At 42.8% G+C, this 20056-nt stretch overlaps 1 pseudogene across 1 annotated transcript; it reads right to left on the reverse strand.

Moving 5' to 3' along the window:
- Window positions 1–1954: 1954 nt before the first annotated feature.
- Window positions 1955–14979, reverse strand: LOC310824944 (myosin-4-like; annotated as a pseudogene). Its single transcript has 32 exons — window positions 14773–14979; window positions 14358–14501; window positions 14036–14192; window positions 13891–13918; window positions 13575–13689; window positions 13251–13343; window positions 13111–13174; window positions 12921–13019; window positions 12565–12668; window positions 12155–12293; window positions 11535–11653; window positions 10957–11106; window positions 10686–10856; window positions 10125–10428; window positions 9148–9212; window positions 8956–9043; window positions 8756–8873; window positions 8508–8631; window positions 7646–7782; window positions 7191–7446; window positions 6742–6984; window positions 6220–6396; window positions 5766–5911; window positions 5447–5537; window positions 4741–5130; window positions 4479–4605; window positions 4146–4264; window positions 3723–3919; window positions 3098–3281; window positions 2752–2917; window positions 2392–2516; window positions 1955–2147 (listed from the first exon to the last, which is right to left on the reverse strand). The product of its transcript is annotated as a myosin-4-like (transcript).
- Window positions 14980–20056: the final 5077 nt, after the last annotated feature.

Consider the following 20056-nt stretch of genomic DNA (forward strand, 5'->3'; position numbering starts at 1 on the left):
GGAACATTATATTACTCTATAATGATGTTAATATAGAAGCAAACACTATGCACTATGTGTATTATTACTTCAACAGTTACTTGCGATATACATTGTCATTGTGGATAGACATGCGTGAACAGCAATTACTTAAACTGACTAGGGTTAGGGTTATGCTGTAAGAATATTTGACTGTCAGTATGTGACTCACTGCTTCCTCAGACTGCCTCTTGTAACCCTTCACTTTAAGCTGGAGCTTATCTACCAGGTCCTGAAGTCTGGCAACATTCTTCTTATCCTCCTCAGTCTGTGGGAGAAAGTCAATGCCCATACTTCAATTGCATTCAGGTTCCTGACTGTACCAGAATGTGTAAAGGTGTTTCTGTTTCTCTTACCTGGTAAGTGAGCTCCTTGACTCTGCGCTCGTACTTGCGGACACCCTTCACTGCGTCTACACCCCTTCTTTGCTCGGCATCCACCTCAGTCTCAAGCTCACGCACCTGTATGGAGGGAACACAGCTGTGTGTTTAAGGTGGTGAAATCAGTCATGAGTTATTGGAAAGTAGAGGTTGATTCTTCTAAACTAATATAGATCGGCTGTGTGAACAAAAGTTTATTAAATACAATATGTTCTGCAAAGTTACCCTGGACTCCAGTTTCTGGAGCTGTTTCTTGCCACCCTTCATTGCCAGGTTCTCAGCCTCATCCAGACGGTGCTGCAGGTCCTTGACTGTGACCTCAAGGTTCTTCTTCATCCTCTCCAGGTGAGAGCTGGTGTCCTGCTCCTTCTTCAGCTCCTCTGCCATCATGGCCGCCTGAAATGGTAGTTTGTGGAATCATTTAATTCATCGACAATGTGGCATGATGAACATGACTGTGCGAAAATGATATATTATAACGTGATGATTTTTAAATGTGTGACGTTATGACGTGGAACATATGTTCTGTCATTGTGGGAATCGGGACAAATAGCCAAACTGCTGTGGGGTATTCACCCTACTCCATCTCACATCACATTGCTCTCTCTCTTGCTATGTGCTATCACTTTGTGTGATGGTGCATGTGGCCAGAGGCGTGAAATAGACTATAGGTCAGGTTTTGATGAGTTGGGACTGATAGTGACAACTGTATATACAACACTCTCGTGATCAGAGCTGTTTATCGGGTTTGGACAGGTCCGCTCCGGTAATGAAGCGTCATTCATTCAAGTGTCATTCATCCCGGTCTCAGGTTTTTGGGTTCGGTGGACCTGTGAAGACCTCTACCTTCGCGACAAATAAAGTTTGTTGTATTGTTTTGAATATGGGGACTTACATCAGTGATGGCCTTCTTTGCCTTCTCCTCTGCGTTTCTGGCCTCCTGCACAGTGTCGTCCACCTCTCCCTGCACTTGAACCAGGTCAGTCTCCAGCTTCTTCTTAGAGTTCAGAAGGCTAGTGTTCTGTATGAGGAAACTCAATGATTAGTTGGAACTGTATTTCAAGAAAGCATACAAAAGTCACACAGTGGGTAAGATGAGACTGCCTAGAAATCACCTATACCTGGGAGTGAAGCAGTCCCACTCGCTCGCTGGCGTCCACCAGCTCCTGCTCGGCCACTTTGCGGCCTCTCTCTGTCTGCTCCAGAGCAACCCTAAGCTCCTCAATCTCAGCCACCATCAGACCGTTCCTGCGCTCCACCATGGCTGCCTGCTCCTTCAAATCTTCTGCTGCGCGAACAGCATCATCAAGGTGCAATTGGGCATCCTGGGATTCACAAAGACATAGTGCATTAAAACTTGTTATTGTAGGCCGAAAGGAAAATATCTGAAATGTATGGTTAGGGGTAATGTTTACATTGACTGATTTCCCAGCCCCTTACCTTGAGCTGTCCCTGGACGTTCCTCAGCTGTTTCTGGGACTCGGCAGCCTGCCTGTTGGCGTGGCTCAGCTGGACCTCCATCTCGTTCAGGTCTCCCTCCATCTTCTTCTTCACCCTCAGGGCGTCATTCCTGCTCCTCACCTCTGAGTCCAGGGTGCTCTGCATGGAATCAACCACCCTCTGGCTGTTCCTCTTGATCTGCTCCATCTCCTCATCCTTCTCTGCCAGCTTCCTGTCCACCTCACCCTTGATCTGGTTTAGCTCCAGCTGCACACGCAGAATCTTGGACTCCTCATGCTCCAGTGTACCCTGAACAAAACAAAACGGTCGTCACCCTTGGTTGTGGTAGAGAGTAGTGGAATGGCACTCATGAACTAAGGGTTGTTCTGGAAAGGGGCCTGCAACTGTATACAATGAAAATGTGGTAATAGGATAGGAGGACCAGATCTAAAAAATGATTTTATCTCAATGAGACTAACCTGGATAGTAAAGCTTAAATGAAAGGATGAGTATATGTTCCAAATGAACAGGATTAAACTGCATGAGTTTCTACCTCAGCCTCCTCCAGGGCAGTCTGAATCTCAGACTTCTCTGTCTCCACAGTCTTCTTGGCCTTCTCCAGCTCATGGATGCTCTTGCCAGTCTCCCCGATCTGCTCAGTCAAGTCAGAGATCTCCTCTGCAAACAGAAACACAGAAGTCATTCAGAACAGGGAGATTTTCTTTGAATATTGGAACACACTGAAGTTCATATTGAATCTTGACAAGAATAAATGTAAATGTTTGTTCTGTCTGGCGAAGCTTAGGATCTTAAAACGTTTTAGACAATTTGAACATTGTTCTGAAGAATCAGGTCACTACATACGTAGCTTGATGAAATCATGAGCCAAATAAAACTACTGCTGCTGACTCACGTTGCAGGTTCTTGTTCTCTCTCTTCAGAGTCTCCAGTTGATCCAAAGTCTCCTCATAGGAGTTCTTCATTTTGAAGAGCTCCGTGCTCAGAGAACGAGCCTCCTTCTGAGCTCCTTCCAGCTCTGCCTGGCCCTCCTCAAACTTCTGCTTCCACTCTGCCAGGACCTAGGGAAATCCATATGATTTTAATATTTCGCTTTTTTCTTTTATCTGTCTGTTAGCGAATTGATGGGTCTTTTGTAATAAGAAAAATGATTTAACAATACACTCTATTTATCATTTCAATTTAAAGAGGTCGATATGGTGCGAGAATGAATACATTTGATTTATTTAGTTATTTCACACCTTGTCAAAGTTCCTCTGCTTCTTGTCGAGGTTGGCAGCAAGAGCATTGGCTCTCTCCACGTCAATCATGAGGTCCTCCACCTCTCCCTGCAGCCTCTGCTTGGTCTTCTCCAGAGAGGCACACTTTGAGTTGGTCGCCTCGATTGTCTCCTCTGCCTCCTGCAGACGCTGGGCCAGCTTCTTCCTGTAAGACAGATGATGGATTTAAAGCTTCCCCTCTGAGGGATTGTGTCAGAGAATGTCTGCACATCTGGCTCTTACAGGTGATGGGAGAAACAGTATACAGTAACTCATGTGTTGTTCTGATGATGAAGTAAAATTAAGAAGCCCTGCTCCGGAGCTTCTACATTTCTACTACATTGTGGTTTCTTTTCATTGTCAACCTGTATCAAACAGTGGGATAGACTGTTTTTGCTGTTATGTGTGACTCACTTGGCTTCCTTGAAATATATATCTGGGAAATAATTCTAGGAAAACATTTGAAATTGAATGAAAAAAAATCCATTTGTAATTAATGTCCCCTTTAAATTCTTCGATTTATATGTGTCAACCCATCCCCAGAATTAACAGAACAAAACAGAAATACCCCCAACCCTGGTGAATAAGGGGGTTGTGTGTGACTCACTTGGCCTCCTCTAGCTCCTCAGTGCGCTGGATGGCATCAGTCTCGTACTTGGTCCTCCACTGAGCCACTTCACTGTTGGCCTTGGACATGCCACGTTGCAGCTCTGCCTTGGCCTCCTGCTCCTCCTCAAACTGCTCCCTCAGGAGGTCACAGTCATGGCGAGCAGACTGGACACCGTGGGCCAGTGCGCTCTTAGCCTAGGGAGAGATATAGAAGAGGTGACGGGGGATAGGGAGAAGAGAAGTGAGAGGGAGTAGGAGGTGTGGAGAAGGTGTAAGAGCATTATAGAAAAAGACAAAGAGAGACACATGCGGAGAGACTAAATATTACAATGTTAGAAGTCACTGGGTGGCATAATCACAGTCAACATGAAGCTGTAGTTCAAAACCTTGTGGTTGGTGGAGTCTATTTTGAGTTCCTTACCTTGACCTCCTCCTCAACATGTCTCTTCAGCTCCTCAATCTGCTGGGTGAAGGCCTGTTTGCCTCTGGTCAGCTGGGACACCAGGGCCTCCTTCTCCTCAAGCTGGCGACCAAACTCACCTGTGGGGAACAGAGCATCTTGTTAAGGGGGTCTGTGTTCGCTAAGTTCTAATGGTTAAGGTTCATTGTTGTCACTGTCAGTTATATTTCTGATCTTATAGGGTATCAAGTTTGATTTATGGTCAGTTATGTGTTTTTAAGGTTAAGGGTAGGATTTGGGTTTGGTAAGCTGGTCCAAGATGAATTTCTACAGTATCTGGAGTATCATTGGTACCGTTCTCTGTCAGGAGTCTGGCCCTCTGTCCGCTCATGTCATTGACCTGGCGCACATTCTCTTCATTCTTAGTCTTGATCTCGCTCAGCTGATCCTCAAGAGTACGGCACATCTTCTCCAGATTGCCCTGGTAGTGAAACATAAACCATTATTACTTTCCATGATTATCTTGAGCCAAGCCTTGCATGCCAAGCTTTCCATTTCTAACTTGTATTTGAATTGGCCCCCACAAACACAGCTCCATCCAAACATTGCTACTGACCTTAGCCTTGGCGACGGCCTCCATGTTGCTGGAGAGGTCATCTATCTCCATCTTGTACTCGCTCTTCTCCTTCTCCAGCTTCTGCTTGACACGCTGCAGGTTGTCGATCTGCTCCCCGAGCTCTGCCACGCTGTCTGCCTGCTTCTTCCTCAGAGCGGAGGCTGTGGCCTCATGCTGCAGGGTGGACTCCTCTAGGTCACGTCTCAGTTTCTGAAACTCTGCCTCGCGCTTCTTGTTCATCTCTATCTGAGAAGCGGTAGCACCTCCGGCCTCCTCCAGCCTCTCACTGATCTCCTCAAGTTCCCTGGAGAGATCGGCCCTCTGCTTCTCCACCTTAGCCCTGGCAGCACGCTCAGCCTCAATCTCCTCCTCCAGCTCCTCAATACGGGCCTACAATAGGGAGACACAAACAGAGAGATGAAATCTACAACACAGTCAAAGCAAAGGAGCTCACAAAATAATAGTAAACAAATGATTATTTTAATATTAAGATGTGTTTATCCAAAGCAACTTACAGTTAACATACAGAATGTACTGTATGGTGTTTAAGCATCATGCTTAAACCAACTGAACCGTTGCAAACCAGGACTGTGTTAACAGGAGAATGAATTGATCACGGTTTCTCATAGTGATCCTGACAATGTTAATTGCAGTGTAGTTAGAAACTATACAGACAACTGAGCCATCTGATGGTCCTGTTCTGTACCTGGAGTTCCTTGATCTTCTTCTGCATCTGAGCACCTAGAGACTGTTCATCCTCAATCTTGCTGAGAAGCTGGGCGGTCTCAAAGTCCTTCCTAAAGAACACAAACAGATTGATTGCAGTTTGATACTGGAAACGAAAGGTTTATCATACCGTTCACTTTGGTTTATAGAAAGACATCTGTTCAGATTTGTCTATTTTCTAATTCAATAGAAACGTTTTTTCGTTTTTTTTCAACACAATGACTATTGCAACAATGTAAAGAAAAATGAATGTTCAATTAATATCAAATACAACTTTGTTGTCATTTGTTTGTGTTTACTTCTTGATCTTCTCATCAGACTGCTGCTTGTCGTTCTCCAGGTCCATTACGGACTCCTGGGCCAGTTTCAGATCTCCCTCCAGCTTTCTCTTGGATCTCTCTAGGTCCATACGGAGCTTCTTCTCTTGCTCCAGAGAACCCTCAAGCTAGAAGATAAACACACATATTTGTCATCAAAATTTAAATAATGAACAATAATGTCCAAACCATTAATAAGTAGATTAATGAAGTGAATCATTTGGGAGATAACACAGGGTGTAGTTTCATAATGATTGCCTCAAACTAAATGACTAACCTAGACTTTCATACTATCTAATGCCATCTAATAATTCCACGCTCGCATGTGACAGTTTCATATTCTTGTGTGTCTTAGCTTCTGTAAAACAATTAGCTTTACTGTACTCTTACAATCCTGGTTGACACTAGCACAGCTTTATTTGCATTGCCCACTCACATCGTCCACTTGCTGTTCCAGCTTGGTCTTCGCCTTGGTCAGAGTGTTGACTTTGTCCTCCTCTGCCTGCAGGTCGTCCAGTGTCTGCTGGTGGGCCTCTTGGAGGGCTTTCTTCTCCTTGGTGAGCTTTGCAACAGCCTCATCCTGACACGCCATTTCCTCAGTCAGGTTTTTAACCTGAACATAGACACAACAGAAATGATCTTTTGTCACTTCACCTCACAAAGGGAAATGCAGTTTTTATTGCATATGATGTGGCTTGCACATTGTTAGCATGTACTAAAAGTGATCCTCTAGATGGCAGTGTATACCATGAATTCATATCAGATATGGAATGAAGAGTCCAGAATATGCTATGAATGTGGGGAGTACTATGCTGCTGAACTCTGCTACTATTTCATGTCTCTTCATTCCAGGACCAACATCACTTGGATTTAGTTATTGTTTTGCTATGGTTGGATTCATTGATTGTTTGACATTGACAGTTTGATCAGATTGTAGTTTGTATGTGTTATTTGAGACCTTGTTTTCAGTGGCGTGTTTCTCCTTCTCCACTTTGGCCAGAGTTAGCTCCAGGTCATCAATGTCTTTCTTCAACTCAGAACACTCATCCTCCAGCTTCCTCTTCTTGGCTGTCAACTCAGCATTGATCTCCTCCTCATCTTCCAGCCTCTCGGTCGTCTCTTTGAGTTTGGCCTCCAGCTGGATCTTGCTCTTGATGAGCCCCTCACACCTCTCCTCAGCATCGTTCAGACACTCTCCTTCCTGGTTTCAAAGGGAAGAAAAGGCAAACGGCTTCAAAACTCAATGTGTATGCAAATATAAACTGATTCTAGTACAAGGGCACACAGCAAATCAATACAAATCTATGAAAAATGCTTGCGTGTTTGTGTTTACGTGCATGTGTGTGTGTGTGTGTGTGTGTGTGTGTGTGAGTGTGTGTGCCCTTGTGAGGCTGGTCGCCCACTCACAGATGCAACTTGGAGGGCAAGGTCATTCTTCTCCTGCAGGAGGGATACCATCTTCTCCTCCAGCTCCTTTTTACGGGCCTCTGCCTTGGTCAGGTTGACTTTGCACTTCTCAAAGTCATCCTTCATGTTGGCCAGCTCCTTCTCTGTCTCAGCGCTCTGCAGCAGGGGCTTGATCTTGTAGTAGACCTTCATCCATGGCCAATGTTTGACATTCATGAATGAGCGGACGTTGTACTGGATGGTGTAGATGGACTCTCTGGTTGACGGCAAGCAGGAAGGCAATTGTGGCGTAGTGAGTTTTATGCTTTTCAACGGCTCAATGATAACAAAGTTACATGGCAAAGTAACCCAGGCTACATTATGATATAATTATATAATTGCCTGTATATGCATTCATAATGCATCACATACGTAGTGTGTATGTAGTGCTAGAGAGATTATCTTCCATCCCATACCTCCTCTCCATCATCTTTGAGAACTCCCTCCTCATCAGGTATCCACGGCAGAGAGCTTGAGTCATGGTTACCAGATTTGCCAGCTTCTCATCTCGCATCTCCTCCAAGACCCCCAGCAGACCAGCTTTGAAGAACACCTGAGCACAGATAATCAAACATGTCAAATGGAGGAGCTAGACATTGTGACGTACGTATACGAAGGGGCAGAATGGGTGGTTCAACACCACTAGACTTGGTTGTAACAACATTGAAATGCATATAATTTCACCATGAGATTTTGAAGAACAGATCTATAGATTAGCTATAGCCATACCACTCAAACACAAAGCACTCAAAAAGGAATTAAAGTTATCTGAAGCTTGGGTTCTTACAACTTAGAAAATGTTACGGTGTGGGCAATATTTTTCTCCTCTTAATATAGCTCCAAATGCTACATAAGGAAAGAGAAATTAAGAGATGACGGAGATTTTTTATGGATAGTTTACATTAAAGAGATGCTTTGCGGGATCTTCACAACTACAGTATGTCTGTACTTTTTAAACCTCTTATTTTGGGCATGGACGGTCAATGTTTAGTTCGTACAAATATAATCTATCACTGTTTTACCTCATTCAGCCACGGCATCACTCGTTTTTCAGTGCCAATATTTTGAAGCAGCAGTATTTTCACTTTCACGCTAGCGTGCCCATGGGTTGGGCTCAGTGGAATTCTCACACTGCGGGGCATGCGACAGGGACCTGTTTTTGTTCATAAGCTCGACTTTTAGAACTGTAGTCTGATATTATACAAACTATCCTGTAGCATCTCTAATGTTTTAGTCCTGTTATGTGGAAACATTTCCCGGGTGAATCTGAGCACTTACCTTGGTGTGTCCAAACTTGTACTCATCCTGAGGAACATCAATTGATGCAAGCAGCTTCTCAGAAGCCTTCTTGTTGTCCATGAACTGACCCTCAGGGATGACACCAGCATTCAGTACTTTGTACCTGTATAGATAGAATTGTTAAATACGTTAGTCTCAAAGCTGTTTCTCATGTTGTCAAGGAAGGGCACTGTGTATGAGTGTGTGTTTGTGTGTGTGTACTGTGTACTGTGTATTGTGTATTCTACCTCTGCTTGAAGTCAGCATAGAGGATTCTGCTGGGGAAGCCCTTTCTGCAGATCCTGATACCTTCCAGTACACCGTTACACCTCAGCTGATGGATAACCAGGAAGTTCTCCATCAGACCTGGAAAACACAAAATGCATCTTAACCCCTACATAAACCTGTTATAGGATTTATATTTTAAAAATGTCTCTCTGTGTTGTACCTGGAGTCTTTGACTCGTTGGGGATCAGGCAGCGCACAAAGTGAGGGTGGGTGCTCCTCAAGTTGGTCATCAGTTTGCCCAAGTTCTCCTGTGGGAGTTCACAAACCATAATGTTCTCACAAATAATTCAGACTTAATACACACTTTTAAAGGATATTAAATTTCAGGCAGGCAGGACTATCAAAAGCTCACCCTGAACTGGGAAGACACAGTCTGCATGGAACCTCCCTTCTTCTTGCCTCCCTTCTTTGTGGTGTCTTTTTCAAGGAAATAATTTGAGTAAATAAAAGAGTGTTAGAAATGATATAAATCTCTGATTAACTTCAAGTTGTATCTGCTGCAGTAATTAACTCTAAAGCCAGACGGACACTGTCCAATTCTCACAAATGCGATGAGAGGGTCTCATACTGCAAGACAAATTATCCACGCCACGCTGTCTTGATGCAATGTATGCTGCACATGTAGACCTGATTGTAGCCCTCACGCTGGGCGAGGCGACCGAGCCCCTCTCACCCTTGCCTTCAACGCTTTTTCATTGCCAAGACAATGGTAGAAATGGCGCTGGCCACGTAATAGTAAAATATTTTGTCTGTATAGCCGTAGTCTATGTCTTATTCACAGAGAAAAAGCCTTAAAAACATAAGGAGAATTTGGACACAATATCCAGGCACAAACTATGGCAGCCTGGTTGTCAATTCTTCAGAAATAACTGGAATTTGTAATGATCATCATCATTTTTGATAGATGTTGTACAACAGCTGTTTTTCCACAGTCTTTCTTCAATTTCATGGTTACAAACCAATTATTAGAATGTATATTGTAGCTATGTAGAAAAGAGGTTCTGGACAGAAATTTGATCCCAAAAGATTACATTGCAGCTATTCTTTTAAGTATTATATTGTAATGTGGCAAGGAATGTAAAGTCTCATTCACACCAAGTTAAATGTGTGAGTTCAAATGTCAGAATTCAAATGGGTCTTCTCTTCATGTTGTTGACCAACTCACACTGTGCGAGTCAAGGTTCACGGCAGATGACCTGCGTTTATGTGAACATTTAGTCATGAGAACTTGGCTCTTGGCAAATTTGTGGCTGAAACCGTGTAGTGTCTGTCCGGCTTAATGCTAATCATCATCCTAATGCTTAGTTATTAACATGATGCTTATGTTACCTTCAGCTGCAGGAGGAGGATAAATGATAGCTAGCAGTTTGACTGAGGACTTCTGGTAGAGTTGCACCACAGAGTCGTTCAGGGGGTCCTTGTTCTTGTCCAGCCAGCCAGTGATGTTGTAGTCCACAGTGCCAGCATAGTGCACCAGGGAGAAGTGGGCCTCAGCTTTGCCCTTGGCAGGCTTGGGCTTCTCAAACGCCTTGGTTTTGCCAAGATGCTGGTCGTTCAGCTTGTTCTTGAAGGTTGTGTCTGAAGCCTTGGGGAACATGCACTCCTCTTCAAGGATGGAGAAGATGCCCAATGGCTGTGCAAAAAGAGATTTGAATTAAATTAGTATGTTCATAATGTCATGTTCTTTACTTCAACAGTCACCTTTATATGATGATATGCATGTTGTGGAAGCATATTAAGCAAGTACTAACATATTGAGTTATGAACAGTAAGATGTGTTGTACCACAATGAGGAAATCTCTGAGACTGCAGTAGGCTCAAACACCTACCTCTATTAAGTCTGCTTTTGACACCCATCATTAAATAGTATAATCCTCACAGGCTGCTTACCTTCTCAATAAGCTCAATGCAGGCAGCCAAGTCCATGCCGAAGTCAATGAACGCCCAGACGATTCCCTCCTTCTTGTACTCCTCTTGCTCCAGGACGAACATGGTGTGGTTGAAGAACTGTTGCAGTTTCTCATTGGTGAAGTTAATACACAGCTGCTCCATGCTGTTGTACTGTTGAAGGAATTTCAGAATAAAGGAATCTTTTCGTCATCCATGGGGCTGTAATCTGTCATAATCGCAACTTGTTTTCTTGTCCTGACAACGTACTCACATCAAAGATCTCAAAACCGGCAATGTCGAGCACACCGATATAGAACTGCCTTGGCTGCTTGGTGTCCAACATTTCATTGATACGGACGACCATCCACAAGAACATCCTTTCATAGATGGACTTAGCCAGAGCCATCACGGAATTATTCACCTGTAAACAATTATACCTCAAATTAATACATAAGATAATGACCATGTGTAGTTGAGGTGATGCAGGTGGACGGTGGTATGCATATTAGAGAGGTTTTAAGGGTTTAAGGATTAGGACACTGAATCAGAGAAACTATAGGCAAGTGTTGTGACTGCATTTGACATGGGGGAGAGGGTGGGGAGCTGTTTGTTTGTCTTTCTTTTTCTGTGTTGACATCAGAGATGGGAGGGAGGGTGGGCTGTTTGATTTTATTTGATACTGGTGTTGACTGATTAGGGAAATTGTGTTTTATGATTTCTTATCATTGTTGAACCACAGCGTGGCACTTTTACACTCAAGCACTATACAACCAATACAAACCAAAAGATTGTTCACAACATGTCAGAGAAGTATCTTATGAATTAAAGAATGATCCATGAATGCCTTACCTGGGCTACTGTCTGTCCCTTGGTCACATACTCATTGCCAACTTTCACTCTGGGGTAGCACATAGCTTTAAGCATGTCAGCTGAGTTCAGGCCCAGGAGGTAAGCGATTTTATCAGCCACTGGAAAGAGAAGGAGCAACAACAGACTCAAGGACAGAGCCATATTATTTAAACTTTAACTCTAACCCTTTATTTAGGCAGGGGTTAAGGCTAACCATAACCCTAACCCTAACCGTTTATTTAGGCAGGGGTTAAGGCTGACCCAAACCCTACGGAGAGCGAGGTCTCTTTTTCAAAGCAGCCCTGCTTACAAACATGGAACAATCAAATGTACATTCAGAATGACAAACATGGTACAGTTTATTTATGACAAATAAATTACAACAACAATTTACACGCTAGCATGTTCTATGTGTTTTATCAGTGAAACTGAAATCTATGTATCTGAAATAACTGTTTTTAATTTGAATCAATCCACATATTTCCATTATTTCAAATAATTGGTAGAGGGTCTACATATTCTGTCTGGCCAGAGTGATCAGCTATTCTGATGTAAGGTTTCATGAGGAACAACTTCTAAATGTTCTTTTTTCCATGTTTGGGGTAAGAGGTGGAACTCACCCTCTGTGCCGTCTGGCTCGGCCTGCTCCTCACGCTGCTTCTGCTTGAAATGCATGTTGCCGTGATGCATGACAGCGCCCGTCAGCTTGAAGATGTACATTTTATCCTCAGCGGTGAAGCCCAGGATGTCAATGGCTTCCTGAAAGAGAGGGATTTCACATGAGAGAGGAAACAGTGAGGAATTGAAGACAAACTCACTCTGTCAGAGTACGGCTCTGGAAGCTCCAAATCTAGCAGAATGGATGGAAATGTCAGACTTCTCTATTCCTTTAGTAGAGTAGCAGCACAACAGGATTTTAACAATGTTACACAGGGGGGCTTTGTGGATGTACCCTTATAAGAGGATTCATTAACACTGGATACTCCAAAACAAATCATTGATACAAATAAAAGCCCTTTGCGCGACTCACATCTGTGGCGACCAGCTCTACCGTGTCGTCGATGCTGGCCACAGTGATCTGCCCCTGGCTGATCATGGGGAAATCGTAGGGGTTGGTGGTGATGAGTGTCATTTCTGTGGTGACCAGAGAACAAAGTTGTCCATTAAATCAAATGCATGAAGATATATGGACCACTTGTACTCAATACATATGCTCAATAGCCAGTGGATTGCTTTACCTATTCCCCCCGCCAGGCACATTTCATCAACTCAACCAAAGCCCAATTCTTATACCATCTCTGACTCTACTTAGTGCAGCAGCTACTGTATGAGTATTTCACTTTCACAGCAGGGCGCTAGTTTTCCCTGCTCTCTGCTTTGGCGTACCGACTATCTCAGGTTTGTGGTTGGTCATCATCTGGTAGAAGATGTGGTAACCCCTCTCATCAGGAAGCTGGAAGGCCACCCTGGACTTCTCCAGCAGATCTGATAGAGAGAACAGGACAGAGATGGGTATTTTGCAAAAAAAAGAAGAATGTGTAGAATAAGTATGGAGAAATGACTAATACCAACTTACAGGTCTCAATGTCAGCACTAGCCAGTTTGCCGGATGTAGCGAAGTGAATCCTGATGAATTTACCCTACAGTAGAGCGGGGTGGTTAGAAATCAGTCAACAGAAAAACTACAACTGCCAAAGTGTATTCCCTCATACTTACAAAGCGAGACGAGTTGTCGTTCCTCACAGTCTTGGCATTACCGTAAGCCTCCAGCAGGGGGTTAGCTGCAATGATCTGATCCTCAAGAGACCCCTGTAAGAGACAAAGTCGCTAAAGTGTGAGTAACTGAAAATCTCTTTTAATTTGTCTTTCAACAAAACATCTGTTCCTTTTAGCTGAGAAAGTGGCTATAATGAGGTACCTCATGAAAAAAAATGATTCTGAAATGTGATTGGCTCCCACCGTAAAGCCCAGAGTTCCGCCCAGTTTTTAATCATTCACTTCAACTTACTCTATGTTGTAGCACACATCAACACAACTTACCTGTATTTTACCAGCGCTGACAGGTGCTTCCTTCTTTGGGCCAGCCACAGCAATGGTGGCAAAGTACTGGATGACACGCTTGGTGTTGACAGTCTTTCCTGCACCGGATTCTCCACTGGTTTATAGACAGAGAAAGAGGGGTTTAGGGTTCGGATCATATCAGCATTCATTAAGCAAGAAAAGACAATGGCATTGCTTTAACTTGTTTCATAACCTAACACATATTCTCATTCAGTTACTCAATATTGACTTCATAATACCCAACATACTGCAAAAGGAACACTTTTTGAAAAGTAAGATGTTTGTGAAAACTTACGTAATCAGGACGGACTGATTCTCTCTATCTGCAAGCAAAGAAACATTGTTCATACTCATTCACTGGATTTTAGTACATTATTGTATTTAAGGCATCATCATAAAGTAGGTCATCCAACTATACATCCATCCATGAGAGCTCGTACCAGTCAGCATGAACTGATAGGCGTTGTCAGAGACAGAGAAGATATGGGGTGGAGCCTCCATACGCTTCTTCCCTCTGTAGGCGTCCACACATGACTGGTCGTACACGGGGAGCCACTTGTAGGGGTTCACCGTGGCACAGAAGAGCCCAGAGTAGGTCTGGATGAATTGGATCAAATATGGGAATTAGCCTAATCAGATGAGCTGGAATGTGGAAGTTTAGGTGTCTTTGAATGTACTGACATGCCATATATTGTGGTTTTGTTGGTGTTTGCTAAAGTGTGATAGGTTTCTTGTGTTGACTGATGTGTATGTATCTCTTACGTAGATCATCCATGCTGCGTAACGCTCTTTGAGGTTATACAGCACAGAGGCTTCATTCAGGTAGGTCATCATGGCCATGTCCTCAATCTTGTCATACTTTGGGGGGTTCATTTGCATGACGTCATCTTCTTTGAATTCTTTAGTCTGAAACAGTGGGATATTTAGATAATACTCAAATTCTTTTCACTGATAAACAAATAGAATATTTTTCATGATTTGTTGTTACAAGCATAATCCATGCAATTGATTTATTTGCATTACAGTACCAGTGCTATGCTATCCTCCACTCTACTTAAATATTAAAGGTCAAAACAAAGATTCCATTTGTTCTAAATAATATTTTTGATAACTATGTGTGTTGAAAGGTTTATCCTGCTTATGGAAGCTGCAGTTTGGTTATATGTTATAGGCTTACCTCCTGAGTGTCCGTAACTTTGACAGTTATTTTTGCCCCATCCCTGGAAACAATTAAACCCTTGAGGTACAGCTCCTTGACATCAGTCACATAGCAGGCATTCTTTGCATCAAAGGGTGCGGTTTGAGCTTCGATCCTCTCCCTCTCTGGCTTACGAAGGTATATGGCAGCTGCGCCATAAATGGCCATCTCCGCATCCGTACTCATGGTGGCTGCTCACTAGGAAATAAAGAATAAAAAACAAACATGTTTGAGTCTGTACTAACCCCTCCCCAGTCAACAGAGTAAGAGGCAGTATATTTAACAGAATGTATTCTAATAATGTGAATACTCAAACCATGTCTCACCTTCTTTTGTCCACCCAGATGAAATGGTATATTTGTGGAAACCCAACTGCAGACACAGTCAGCTAAGAAGTAAACAAATACAATTAAAGAATAAAATAAAAATATGTCAGGACCCACACCCTATAATTTAGAGGCACATTTTGACCAAAAATAAGTTGTAGATTGCACCTTTAAATTTGCACGTACTTGCTACAGAGCTAATCATGTGATGCCTATGTGGCATCTAAACACAAACAGAACTCACAGTCTCACAGTGCAGTCACTGCATCAGATACAGAGCTCATAGATGATTGAAATCATGTAAGGAGGTGGAGGGTCTTACCGTAGACGTTGAATCTGCCTGTGGATGTTGTGGTCTCAGACCCCTTATATCTGGTTCCAGAGTGCTACCCAAGCAGAAGTTAATTATGGACCACAGGGCTAGAGGAGATGGATTGGATGAGAGACTTAGCTGTTTCCCTATGCCCTTTTCTGATGTGTGATATTCATTTCTTAATTACATTTCGCTTCTCTTGCATACTTATTATTATTCCAAATCTTTCCACTGCTACGCCTCCTACAACTTTTAAGATAGAAATACCAATCCAACTTCACAACGTGCAGAGAGGTCTTACTGGAGTTGCTATATCTTTTGTTTTTTAATAATTGTTACACTTTTTAAACTAGTGAAATTATTAACATGGACGTCTATGAAAACCAAAAGATGAAATATATGTACCTCTGCTACTCTTTCACCATTCAAACTGTTCACACCAATCCACCTTTACAAAAACCTCAACATTATGAACCCTCATAAAAAAAAAAAGAACGATTATAATTTTCAACTCCAGCTTTTTGTACCTCCAAAAACTTCCATCCATTAACATGGTGAAATGTTGGTTTAGGCATTCTGCGGGCTCTGCTTTTGCTGCAATTGCTGAGCTTTCAGAACTCTTAACGTTTTCACATGCGTATGACTTTCATAATTGAAATTACTTTGTCACTGTGAAAGCCAAATCCCTCTCCTTCCCTTTTTCTCAATTATTGATTTTTATACATTAGTGTTATTAGAATTTCAAAATCACACTATTTTTTTTAAGCTTTTTATTATTAATTTATAACCATAGTCGCCGCCAAAACACCGATCTGGCCAGTCTGCTCCCGTGTGTACAATACAATCAACAAATTACTTATTTGTATATACTTGATTGCACACTTTTTTTTTTTTTTTTTTTTTACAAAGAACATCCATTCTGATTTACTTTTACCTCATTCAATCTACAAACAAAATTCATTCATTTGATTAAATTGTGGTGTGCTTTTTTACAGTATGTACAGTAAAATCAAATATATCTCTGAATATGTTATATTTAATATATAAGCCCTTCAAAATACAGCAAGTAATATACTAATGATTCTTAAGTCCTGACTAAACACAACCAATGCATGATTTTGCATAGATGGAAGGTAGCAAAACAGTTCATAATGCATCATCTTTACACTGCTGCTGTTGGGTGAAGTATATGTACTTGAAAATACAGGTGATTTATACTTTCTATACCTGAATCAGGGGGGCCAACACCAGCCCCCCAGGCTGACCCAGCCTCGACCTGTCCATTAGCGCAGCTCCCCCCCCCCGCCCGCCCCCTGTTTATTGACTGCTACATTAACACTGACTGAGTCTGTTTGTATTTAAGTGGGTCTACAACCAGCATATAACTCTACAGAGTGGAGGGAGTCATCAGGTTTTACATTAGGGGAAGTCCCAAGTGGCCTTAGGCCGATAGTTCATGCATAACACAATAGCACCTCTTGGTGATATAACACACACCATAGCAAATAGTTGATCGACACAGTACACATGTATATAATATGAACACACTAGTGATAATATAGCAAAAATGTAATGTAAATGTATATTGGCCAGCATAGCCCTGCAAGGAGTTCACTATCTCATTCAAAAAGCTTACAACAATTTGGCTGCAGAGATGGGGAGAGCACATACAGTAGAGGCATTGCTGGTTTGCTCCTCCCGATCGTCAATGAATAGTTCCCTTCAACCCTCCCTCTGGTTTAGTCCACATTTGATGGGTTGAGCGTGTAGCGACCAACTATTTTGTACAGCCTCATGCTTGAAGCTATACCACTGTAAGGGCTCAGACCAAATGCACTTGTTTGTGTGTAGAGAGCACTGGCACCATGCAGACATTCAGATGGGAAATCTGCCATTAACACTATTAAAGCTTAGGGTTAGGGTTACAGTCACTCTGGGTAGAAGAGTTACTTGTCCCATAGGCACATATCTAGGATTAGCTTAACCATTATAGGGAAGAATTCAAAACTGACCTGAAATAAAAACAAGACATGACACACTGAGCACAAAACATTACACATGGGGACAACATTATACATGGGGACAACATTACATGTGGGGACAACATTACATGTGGGGATAAATGCATCATTAATTAATTACCAAAACAAGTGTTTCAATATCATTAACTGCAGGCTAGAGTGAATAGTCAACTATCAAATTAAACTGTCGATCAGAGGTATTTTGGCAGTAGAGAGAGTAACTCTGTGCATATTCTAAAAGCCTCCGTGGTCAAGGGCCTCGATTGTTGGCTCACATCAGTATTTTTTGTAACATGATTTAAAGTAATGTAATCTAATTTGGGATATGAAATGTCATATGCAGTGGCAGGACTCAGTTTGGAATTGATTTCTGAGTATCATGCCAGATCTTCTGCTGAGCTGTGCACCAGGGAATATGACCATTTAGGGATCAGCCTTTTTTAACAACTCTATTTTTAGATTTTCAGATTTACTGATACCACAGACTGTGGAACAGAGAGACAGTCTAGGACAGGACAAGTATATTACAATAGACATAATTAACACCAGAGTCCATGCCCCCCACACCCCCGAAGCTCAAGGCCAAGGGTTGGGGTTCGTTAGAGCTGCTGCTGTTGGGGTACGGGGTCAAGGGGGTGCAGGAAAGATGTCCAGACCAACTCCTTCTATTTAACAGGTTTTACCTAGCACACTTCGAATATTGTAAATCATGTAAATCAATAGAAACATTTAATGTGTCCTTTCTTGTCTATCCATGAATGTCTTAAATACAGTATGAGGTTGATTAGTTTAACTGCTGCATGGTTATGGCCTTTTCCCCCTCTCCCCTGATGATATTCTAAAACTGGTCACATCCAAGTGGGCAACCATCTGCCCTCTCGATCCTATCCCCTCCCCCTTTCTCCCATCCATTTCCAAAGACCTCCTTCCGTTCCTTACCACCATAATCAATTCCTCTCTATCCACAGGATCTTTCCAAGCTGCCTTTAAGACAGCCAGAGTCAAGCCTCTTCTCAAGAAACCAACTCTTGACCCATCTGCTGTCCATAACTACAGGCCAGTGTCCCTTCTCTCCTTCTTATCTAAAACCCTTGAACGTACTGTCTCTAATCAACTCTCTTACTACCTCCTTCAGAACAACCTCCTTAACCCTCACCAATCCGGCTTTAAGGCTGGGGACTCTACTGAGACTGCTCTCCTTGCTGTCACGGAGGCCCTTCACTCTGCTCAAGCTTCCTCCCTCTCCTCCGTTCTCATTCTTCTGGACATGTGTGCTGCATTCAACACAGTAAACCACCTGATCCTTCTCTCCACCCTCAGAGAATTGGGCATCTCTGGCTCTGCACTCTCCTGGTTTGCATCCTACCTGGCCGATCGCTCTTATCAGGTGAGGTGGAGAGGAGGGCGCTGCCCTCACCACCGGGGTCCCCCAGGGCTCTGTCCTAGGACCCTTAGTGTTCTCCCTCTATACCAAATCTCTTGACTCTGTAATTTCCTCACATGGTTTCTCCTACCACTGCTACGCAGATGGCACTCAACTCTTTCTCTCTTTCCCCCCCTCTGACTCACAGGTGGCAACACGTGTCTCTGCATGTCTTGCAGACATTTCTGCTTGGATGTCAGCCCACCACCTCAAGCTCAACGTTAACAAGACTGCTCTTCCTCCCCGGGAAAGCATGCTCCCAAGACTTCTCCATCACAGTAGAGAACTCTACCTGGCTTTTCACTGTCCTGGCGCCCCAGTGGTGGAATGAGCTTCCCTCTGCTGTCAGGTTTCAGTTTCAGTTTCTCTACTGTAAATAAAAAAATTAAAAAAATAAAATAAAGTAATTCTTCCTTCTTCTAGCATTGTGACTGCCAATGGCCCCTGGTCCAAGCATAGATTTTGTTTTTCTTTTGACGACTGATGTATAGATGATTCACTTACTTAGACAAATGTACTTGTTGCAAGTCTGGATAAAGGCATCTGCTAAAATGTAAATGTAAAAGTAAATGGCCTTGAACTCTATGACACAGTTGTTGTCTCTGGTTTAACACTGGATATCACAGGTTTCACGTTATGAAAGGAACCTCAGCTATTTAGTCTTGTAATCCAGCCCACTACTGCATAGCATTGCCTTGGCATCTCTGTAAGGCACCTAGGAATAGTTATTACAACCTTGGTCCTAGTTGTGCATGTCTGCACACCCATAACTAGAACAGACCTGCCAACCCAGGTCCGGGGGCAAAGCTAGTGACTTTTGTGGTGACTTTTTAGCCTTTGGCAATGTCTGGTAGCTGTTCAAAAGTCTTATGGCGTGCTAGGTGGTGATGTAGCTGGACAGGATGCTGTCAATGGTGCATCTGTAGAGGTTGGTGAGGATCTGACGGGCCATATATATAGTGTATATATGTAGGAATACAATGTTTTGTGTCTTTATTTCCTTAGACATATTCATATTTCCTCACTCATTTATGTATGTATTGATGTATTTATGTATGTATTTATGTATGTATTTATGTAATGAACAATTATTTATTGCCCCCAAGATGACAGGGCTGGGCCTGTCTGAACTGCATGCTCAAATCATAGATATGTTGTTAACTGCCAGCTGTCATGGAGT

Source organism: Argentina silus (assembly GCF_951799395.1).
Source record: "Argentina silus genome assembly, chromosome: 2".
Taxonomy (NCBI): domain Eukaryota; kingdom Metazoa; phylum Chordata; class Actinopteri; order Argentiniformes; family Argentinidae; genus Argentina; species Argentina silus.